At 38.2% G+C, this 10,557-nt stretch overlaps 1 pseudogene; it reads right to left on the reverse strand.

The window, feature by feature from the left end:
• Positions 1-5,992: 5,992 nt before the first annotated feature.
• LOC122897519 lies at positions 5,993-6,108 on the reverse strand (annotated as a pseudogene).
• Positions 6,109-10,557: the final 4,449 nt, after the last annotated feature.

The following is a 10,557-nucleotide window of genomic DNA, read 5'->3' on the forward strand; positions in this document are numbered from 1 at the left end:
CTCAATTATACCTTTCACCAGTCTACCTCCCTTCCAGGATTCCTCAGTCTGTTTCCTAGAATTCAGTATCTGCTATGGTGTCCCTCCTTCTCAATTTTCATCTTACTTTCTTTTTTCTTCCCTTTGCCCATATTCATGTGTTTTTTTAAAAAATTCCACATATGAGTGAAATCATATGGTATTTGTTTTTCTTTTGCTCACTTATTTTGTTTAGCATATTACCTTCTAGTTTCATCTACATCCTTGCAAATGCTATGATTTCATTATTTTTAATGGCAGCCTAGTATTTCATTGCATGTGTTTATATACCACTTCTTTATTCATTCATATGTAAAAAGACATGTGGGTTATCATTTTTTTTCCAATTTATTTATTTTCAGAAAAACATTATTCATTATTTTTTCACCACACCCAGTGCTCCATGCAAGCCGTGCCCTCTATAATACCCACCACCTGGTACCCCAACCTCCCACCCCCCATCATTTTTTAACTAGGTCATTCTTTTTTTTCCCTTTGTTAACATTAAATCTTAGGGGATACACTTCCTTGATGGCTGATGACTATGAGCATGCATTTAAAGCTTTTGAGAGAATATAGACTACCAGAGGGACTACTATCAGTATTGTAAGAAGAATCAATTTCCAATGTCCACAGTGTACATTGAAACAAATTCCCCAAAGCCCAAACAAAAATTAAAATCAAATAAATAAAAGAAAGACCTTGTTGAATCACTTTCCTAAATGAGAGTCTTGTTTAGCAATCTTATATAGCTGAGTTCAACTTCCTGATAAATGTTAATTCGGGTATAGCAGGTGGTGTTGACCACAGCAGAGACACCTATCAGCTGTAACATAGTCAAGGGCTGTCTTATCATCAAGAACATCTTTAGCCATGGGTATAAAAATTTTTCATGTACTGCAATTGCTGTAGTAGCAAACTCCTCAATATTTTCAAGAGACAATAAAAGGTTACTTTTTAAGGATTTTATTTATTTATGTGACAGACAGAGATCACAAGTAGGCAGAGAGGCAGGCAGAGAGAGAGGGATGAAGGATTCTAACCCAGGACCCTGGGATCATGACCTGAGCCTAAGGCAGAGGCTTTAACCCACTGAACCGCCCAGGCGCCCCTTAAGTTCTACTTTGATTTCCTGGTTAATCCAAGCATTCTTAAGCAAGGTGGTCTTTAGCTTCCAGGTGTTTGAATTTTTTCTAAATTTTTCCTTGTGATTGAGCTCCTGTTTCAAAGGATTGTGATCTTAGAATATGCAGGGAATAATCTCAATGTTTTGTTATCAGTTGAGCCCTGATTTGTGACCCCATATGTGGTCCATTCTGGAGAAGGTTCCATATGCACTCAAGAAGAATTACTATTCTGTTGTTTTAGGGTGGAATGTTCTGTATATAACTATGAGGACCTTCTGGTCCAATGTGTCATTCAATGTTCTGGTTTCTTTATTGATTTTCTGCTTGGATGATCTGTCTATTTCTGAGAGAGGCGTGTTAAGATCTCCTACTATTAATGTATTCATATCAATATGACTATTTTGTTTAACAGTTTTCTCATGTAATTGGCTGCTCCCATATTGGAGGAATCAATATTTACAATTGTTAGAACTTCTTAGTGGATAGTCCCTTTAAGAATTATAGAATGTCCTTCTGTATCTCTGACTAAAGAGTTTAGTTTAAAATCTAATTTATCTGATATGAGAATCACTACCCTAGCCCTCTTTTGAGGCCTATTGACATAAAAGATGCTTCTCCATCCCTTCACTTTCAGTCTGGATGTTTCCTTAGGTTCCAAATGGGTCTCTTGTAGACAACATATGAATGGGCCTATGGTTTTATCCAATATACCACCTTCTGTTGTTTTTTTGGGCACTTTTAGGCCATTCATGTTGAGAGTTATTATTGAGAGATATGTTTTTATTGACATCGTGTTATGTGTGAAGTCATTTTTTTCTATAGATTGTCTCCATAAATTTCTGTTCAATCGTATTCTTGGGTTTTTTCCTTTTTTACAGTACCCCCACCTTAATATTTCTTGCAGAGTCACCTTGGTTGTCACATACTCTTTTAAACGTTTAAGCCAATCTTGGAAGCTCTTTATCTCTCCATCCATTTTGAATGTCAATATTGCTGGATAAAGTGTTCTTGGCTGCATGTTCTTCTCATTTACTACCTTGAATACATCTTGCCAGCCCTTTCTGGCTTGCCAGATTTCTGTGGACAGTTCTCAGGTAATTCTGATGGGCTTTCCTCTGTACGTAAGGGTTTTCTTCCCCCTAGCTGCTCTCAAGAACTCCTGTCTAAAATTATGATCCATTATTTTCACAATCAGGTGTCTCAAGGTCTTTCTACATTCTATGAACTTGGGGAGAGACCATTCTGCCTCTAGTACATGAACACGGGTTTCATTCGCCAGATTGGGAAAATTTTCATGGATAATTTTTTCAACTACATCTTTTTTTTTAATTTCTTTTCAGCATAGCAGTATTCATTGTTTTTGCACCACACCCAGTGCTTCATGCAATACGTGCCCTCCCTCATATCCACCACCTGGTTGCCCCAACCTGCCATCCCCCACCCCTTCAAAATCCTCAGATTGATACCATATGATACTTGACTCTCTCTGCTTGACTTATTTCACTCAGCATAATCTCTTCCAGTCCCGTCCTTGTTGCTACAAAAGTTGCGTATTCATCCTTTCTGATGAAGACATAATACTCCATAGTGTATATGGACCACATCTTCCTTATCCATTTGTCCATTGAAGGGCATCTTGGTTCTTTCCACCGTTTGGCGACTGTGGTCATTGCTGCTATAAACATTGCGGTATAGATGGCCCTTCTTTTCACTCCATCTGTATCTTTGTGGTAAATACACAGTAGTGCAATTGCAGGGTCATAGGGAAGCTCTATTTTTAATTTCTTGAGGAATCTCCACACTGTTCTCCAAAGGGGCTGCACCAATCTGCACTCCCACCAACAGTGCAAGAGGGTTACCTTTATCTTCTTGTCTTCTTTCTTTCTCCTCCACTTCAGGGATTCCAATAATTCTGATGTTGGAACGTTTTATGGCATCATTTATTTCCATAATTCTCTTTACTTGGCATCTACACTGTTTGTTCCAGGCTTCCTCCTGATCCTTCTTCTCTAGCAGTTTGTCTTCTAGATCACTAATTCTATCTTCTGCCTCAGTTACTCTACCTCTTAGAGAATTTCTGTTAGAATTGAACTCATTGAGAGCATTGTTAACATCATCCCTGGTGGCTTTCACTTCTGACCAAAACAATTCCATTTTGTCTTCAAAGATTTTCTCCAACCTAGCTATTGCCTGGATAATCATTAGGCTGAATTCCCTTTCCAACATACTGTCTATGTCCATATCCAATAGCTCTGATGGAGAGGGCCCAGTCTCTGAATTTCTCTTCTGTTGGGCAATCCTCCTCATAGTTGTTTTGGTGAGAGATGCCTGAATGGATACATAACTGAATATATCAACTGTGGTGCATGCAAGGCGCACCCTGGAACGTTTCTGAGCAATTGAGAGTCCCCAAGAAATGAAGGAAAAGAGAGAGAGAGAGAGCAGGAAAAAAAGATAGAAAGGTAAAATAAAAGAGAAGGTCCAGCCCAAATGAACCCCAAAGGTAAGATTTATGAAGTATACAAACAAAAACAGACAAACAAAAAGACTGACAAAAGTAAATGAGAAGAGAAAAAATACAGAAAGAAAAAAACCCCTCAAAATGAACCCCAAGTATAAGATTTATATACTACCATAACCAAAACAAATACACAGAAACACTGACATAAGAAAAAGAGGAGAGGGTGTTTATAAATTCTCAGTGTGGGCGAGGAAGGTTATTTTAATTCTTCCTGGATGTATCTTGATATCTTTGTTAAAGGACTCAACTTTCCTGAGAGAAAGGGGGATTGGAACTGGTTTATGTATAGGGTAGCATTGTTTGGGGAGCGGGTATTACCTTGAAGCTAATCTCTATATGAATATTTAAAAAAATATAAAAAGTTCAGGTTAAAAGGTTATTATGGAATTTGATGTACTGAGCATGTTATGATGATAAATAGTTTAAAAATTTATAGATGTAAAGAAGAAAGGAACCAGAATTCTGGGAACTAATTAAAAATAAAAATTGCTTCTATGAAGTAGTGGTGGTTTTCCTCTTCTTTAGTTTTGTTTGTTTGTTTTGTTTTTGTTTTTTTTTTTTTATTTTTTTGGCTGGCTATCTTGGGGAGGGGACTCTCACATGGTTTTTCAGGGGGTCTTGCTAGAGTTGAGCCCTCTTGCCCCATCAAGGGGCTGGGATCTGAGGAAGTTAGTTTTTCAGGCTTTTGTTCTCTGGAGGTTTCTTTTTGTTGTTTGTTAGTTTTTGTTTTTATTTTTTGTTTGTTTGTTTTTGTTTTTTATTTTTCTCCTCATGGCAGCTTTTGGCAATTCTTTGGAGGTTTAGAGGAAACAAACTGCACCCAGACCTCCCTCTCAGAGAAATGCCTCAGTCTGTTCCCCTCTGGGTGCTCCAGAGCACATATTATGTCCCTCTGACACTGGCAGAGCATGTGCCCAGTCATCGTCTTTGGTGTTGCAGGAACTCTCCTTTGTACCCCAAACCACGAAAATCCTAGCCACCGTTGTCTGGGAAGCTCAAAATGCTAGAGATTATGCTGAGTGAAATAAGTCAAGCAGAGAGAGTAAATTATCATATGGTTTCACTTATTTGTGGAGCATAACAAATAGCATGGAGGACAAGGGGCTTTAGAGAGGAGTAAGGAATTTGGGTAAATTGGAAGGGGAGGTGAACCATGAGTGACTATGGACTCTGAAAAACAATCTGAGGGGTTTGAAGTGTCGGGGGGGTGGGAGGTTGGGGTACCAGGTGGTGGGTATTATAGAGGGCACGGCTTGCATGGAGCACTGGGTGTGGTGAAAAAATAATGAATAAGGTTTTTCTGAAAATAAATAAATTGAAGAAAAAAAATAAAAAAATAAAAAAAATTAAAAAAAAATGCTAGAGGTCCCAAACAGAGATAGCGCACTGAGATTTTCATGCTGGCCTGGGCTTAGAGTGCTCATAATCTCCAGATCCTAGAGAGTGCTGGCTGGCACCTGCGTGGACTTCTCTCTGGGGAGGGTGTGGGGTGCGACTCAGACTCCAGTTATGCACTGCGCCTGCAGAGTGCAAAAGGCTGTCGTTCTAGAGAGTGCAGGCTGACCTCCCCACCAGGCTCCCTCTCCTTCACAGGTGCCACACCCAGATGCTCTCAGATATGCCGGTGGCTCAGGGACCAAGACCTGGCTTTTTTGCTCTGCTCTCTGGTTCCCTGCTGGCAGTGGCCGTCCTGGGTCCATGGGCTTAAGTCCCTGTCCCTCACTGCCCAATTCCACCAATTTCCCCTTAAAATCTTTTACTCTTTTTGAGTGCTTTCAATGACTCCAAGTTAATGCTGGCCCCTAATCACAGGGCACTCTCGTATTGGGGTATTACTTTCCAATGGGTTGCTTCTGGTGGCTCCCTCCCACTTTGGTTTATCTACTGATATCAGTTTGATGTTCCCACTCTGCTTTACCTGTTCACTGGTGTCTTCTGTCACCATAGAGGTCCAGTAGTGTATAATTCTAATCTCAGGCTGACTTCATGGGTGATCAGAGTTTTTTGGTAGGTAATCAGCTCTCCTTAGGGGGCAGGTTGAAACAGCGCCTTCTCCTACTTCTCTGCTATTGTCTCTCTACAGAATTTTCCCTGTTTTTATCACCTTCAATCATCAGGCAAGTACATGAGAACAAATGGTACCCTCAGACTTAAAATATCTAAAATTGCTGAAGTCAGTGGACTACCTTTGCCTCAGGTATTGCCTTTGGTCTTGCTCACTCTTCACAACACCCTGTGGAGAAAACATAAACTCAGTCCACATGTGATGGTCACCACTATTTGTATAAAATTATCTGTTGTTCCTTCTTTAATTCATGCTAATAAAACCAGCTATGATGTGTCTTTAATGTCTTATACTAGAACTATTATCTACAGGTTAATTAGCAATAATCCCTCCTCAGATAGACCTCATTGGCTATGATACTGCCACTGCGCAAGTCTTATTATCTACAGGTTAAATATGATATCTCTTATACCAGTTCAAAATATCCTTCTAATCGCAACCTAGATCCTGGTGACTCGGTGTTCTGGAAATGTCATTAGAGGAAGACAGTCCTTGATATCTTGTTGGAAAGGACCTTTCCACAGGCCCCTGTCCCACAACACAGCTGCAAAACTAGAAGGTATTGAAATTTCAGTATACATTTCAAGGCAGATAAAAGAATGTTTCACCTGACATATGGTCCTCTGCAAATGGTAGAGATTTCTGATTAAATTGATGAAGAGGAAAACCAACTGACTTTCATATACATTGTTTCCAATGAAGATGCAAATCTAGAATTCATAACAACTAAATATGGCAGCTTTCTTTCTTATCTTTCATTCCTTTATGTTGACAGTTATGTGGAAAGATCATGCTATCATATCTAAAGAGAGGTAACCGTTCAATTAGTTTTGTCATCAAAAACTCAAATCTATCTGTTATGTTAAAACATCTTAGTCCACCCTGTGGGTACTTTTCTTTTCTATGTTCTATAGAAATTTCTGTTCTATGACACTATTGGGTTCTGTCTTCTTTTATAGAACCCCCCTTAACATTTTTTGTAGGGCCAGCTTGGTGTTCACATACTCTTTTAAACTTTTCCCAATTTTGTCATAAATCAAAAAAAAATGGAATGAGAGCATTAAAGGACATTTAAAAATCCCAACTTTGATGGTCAGAATATCCAATAGTTTTTTAATTGTTTTCTAATATAAATATACATGTTTATGTGTATACAAATACTTAGCTAAATAATAGCACATTTTCCCTCTCAACTTCTTATAATTATCTAAATTAGATCTGCCCACAATAAAAAAAATTCACCAGTGGCGCCCATCTGAGAATAATTTAGAATAGCTTTTTATTTCACTCTAGGATGCTTGCTTTCCAAGTATTCTAAAAAGCTTAACCCCTTGTTTAAACAAGAAAATGCAATAATTCCTGCAAATGAATCCTCAAAAGGTGTTACCTCATGGAAGTGGTTGATATCCAACAGTATTTATCTTTTTTCTGTCCTTGTTTTCATTCTCTCTGGGTTAGTAAATGCCTAGCTAATTCAGAACAAAATCAATTAACACCTTTAACATTATCTAACTTTGTCCCTAATTGTTCACAAATAACCTACCTTTAACTCCCCTGATTTTACATGATCAAGTTAAAAATGAACTACTAGAAGGCATTTATATCTCAGAGTTGCTTCTTTAGGGAAAGTCCTACTTTACTGGCTAAGAGTGAATACAAATGAAACTGGGATCAAGAACTTTTAGGGGGCGCCTGGGTGGCTCAGTGGGTTGAGGCCTCTGCCTTCAGCTTGGGGCATGGTCTCAGGGTCCAGGGATTATTCCCCTTCATGTGTGTGGGGCTGGCTTAATTTTTTGTTGATTCTCCAGTTCCACAAGGTGTAAAGGGTGCTGGTGTATTCTGGTTTTCAGTTTTTTTTTTTTTTGAGGGAGACTTATATGGCTATATATTTCCCCCTTAGGACTGCCTTTACTGTATCCCATAAGTATTGGGCCAAAGTGTCTTCATTCTCATTTGTTTCTATGAATTGTTTAATTTCTTATTTGAAGAATTTAAATCTTCTTTGATTTCCTGGTTGATCCAAACATTCTTAAGCATGGTGGTCTTCAGTTTCCACGTGCTCAAATACTTTCCAGATATTTTCTTGTGGTTGAGTTCCAGTTTCAAACATTTGTGGTCTGATAATATGCAGGGAATAATCTCAATATTTTGGTATTGGTTGACTCCTGATTTGTGACTCAGTGTGTGGTCTATTCTGGAGAAAGTTCCATGTGCACTCAAAAAGAATGAGTATTCTGTTTTGTTAGGGTAGAACGTTCTGCATATTTCTATGAGGTCCATCTGGTCCAATGTTCTTTCAATTCTCTTGTTTCTTTATTGATTTTCTGCTTGGGTGATCTGTCTGTTGTTGAGAGTGGCGTGTGAAGATTCCCACCTATTAATGTACTCATATCAATATGACTCTTTATCTTGATTAATAGTTGTCTTATGTACTGGGATGCTCCTGTATTGAGGGCATAAGTATTTATAATTGTTAGATGTTCTTGGTGGATAGACCATTTAAGAATGATGTAGTGTCCATTGGACATTCTTTCCTGCATTGTCGAAGATTAGTTGACCATAGAGTTGAGGGTCTATTTCTGGGCTCTCTATTCTGTTCCATTGGTCTATGTGTCTGTTTTTGTGCCAGTACCATGCTGTCTTGATGATGACAGCTTTGTAATAGAGCTTGAAGTCCGGAATTGTGATGCCACCAACTTTGGCTTTGTTTTTCAATATCCCTTTGGCTATTCGAGGTCTTTTCTGGTCCCATATAAATTTTAAAATTATTTGTTCCATTTCTTTGAAAAAGATGGATGGTACTTTGATAGGAATTGCATTAAATGTGTAGATTGCTTTAGGTAGCATAGACATTTTCACAATATTTATTCTTCCAATCCAGGAGCATGGAACATTTTTCAATTTCTTTGTGTCTTCCTCAATTTCTTTCATGAGTACTTTATAGTTTTCTGAGTATAGATTCTGTGCCTCTTTGGTTAGGTTTATTCCTAGGTATCTTATGGTTTGGGGTGCAATTGTAAATGGGATTGACTCCTTAATTTCTCTTTCTTCTGTCTTGTTGTTGGTGTAGAGAAATGCAACTGATTTGTGTGCATTGATCTTATATCCTGACACTTTACTGAATTCCTGTATAAGTTCTAGCAGTTTTGGAGTGGAGAAAAAAAAAAAGAATGATGTAGTGTCCTTCTTTATATCTGACTACAGTCTTTAGTTTAAAATCCAATTTATCAGATATGAGAATCACTACCCCAGTTTTCTTTTGAGGCCCATTGACATGAAAGATGCTTCTCCATCCCTTCACTTTCAGTCTGGGTGCATCCTTGGGTACCAAATAGTCACCTTTAGATAAGATATGGATGGGTCCTGTCGTTTTATCCAACCTGGAACCCTGTGCCTTTTTATAGGAACATTTAGGCCATTGACATTGAGAGTGATTATTGAGAGATATGTTTTTATTGACATTGTGTTGCCTGTGAAGTCTTTGTTTCTATAGATTGTCTCCATAAATTTCTGTTCTATGACACTATTGGGTTCTGTCTTCTTTTATAGAACCCCCCTTAACATTTTTTGTAGGGCCAGCTTGGTGTTCACATACTCTTTTAAACTTTTCTAGTCTTGGAATCTCTATCTCCCCATACATTTTGAATGTCAACCTTGCTGGATAAAATTTCTTGACTGCTTTTTCTTTTCATATAGTGTCCTGAATGTGTCTTGCTAATCCTTTCTGGCTTGCTAGGTTTATGTGGACAGCTCTGATGTTATTCTGCTGGGCCTTCCTCTGTACGTAATGGAGCTCCCCCTAGCTGCTTTCAAGACCTCCTGTCTAAAATTATGATTTATGAGTTTCAAAATCACATATCTCGAGTTCTTTCTAGATTCTATTATTTTGGTGGGAGACCTTTTTCCTCTAGGATGTGAACACTAGTTCCATTCCCCATATTTGGACAATTTTCATGGATAATTTTTCAAGTATATCTTCCAGTTTTCTTTCTTTCTCCTCCCTCTCAGTGATTCCAATAATTCTGATGCTGGAATGTTTCATGGCATCATTTATTTCCCTAATTCTGTTTTCATGGCGTCTAAGCTGTTTTGTCCAACCTCCTCCTGATTCTTTTTTTTTTTCCTATCAGTTTGTCTTCTAGATCACTAATTCTATCTTCTGCCTCACTTACCCTAGTTGTTAGAGAATTCAGTTTAGATTGGAATTCATTAATAACATTTTTAATTTCTTCCCTGGTGGTTTAGGTTGACTAGGTGGTTCACTTTTGCCCTAATCAATTCTATGTTGTCATTAATGGTTTTCTCTAACCTAGCCATTGCCTGGATAATTGTTACCCTGAATTTCCTTTCTGACATACTGTTTATGTCTGTATCCAATAACTCTGATGGAAATGGCACAGTCTCTGAAATTTTCCTCTGTTGGGCATTCCTCCTCCTAGTCATTTTGGTGAGAGATGGCTGAGGGTGTGTGTAGCTGAATGTATCAACCATGATCCTGGCAAGTCGCACCCTGGAATGCTTCTAAGCAATCGTCTCCACCAAAATGAAAGAAAAAAGAAAAATGAGAGAGAGAGAGAGAGAAAAGATCCAGCCAGAATTGGCTCCAAAGGTTAGATTTATAAGTAATACAAACAAAAAGGACTAACAAAAAGACCAACAAATGTAAATGGCAAGAAAAAAGAATGCAGCCAAAATAGACCTCAAGTATAAGATTTATAAAATACCAGAACAAAAACAAATACACAGAAACAGTGACAAAACAAGATAAGGGGGTGGTTATAAATCCTCGGTGTGGGTCAGGAACATTATTTTGATTCTTCCTGGGT

This window comes from Neovison vison, chromosome 1, assembly GCF_020171115.1.
Source record: "Neovison vison isolate M4711 chromosome 1, ASM_NN_V1, whole genome shotgun sequence".
Classification (NCBI taxonomy): Eukaryota; Metazoa; Chordata; class Mammalia; order Carnivora; family Mustelidae; genus Neogale; species Neogale vison.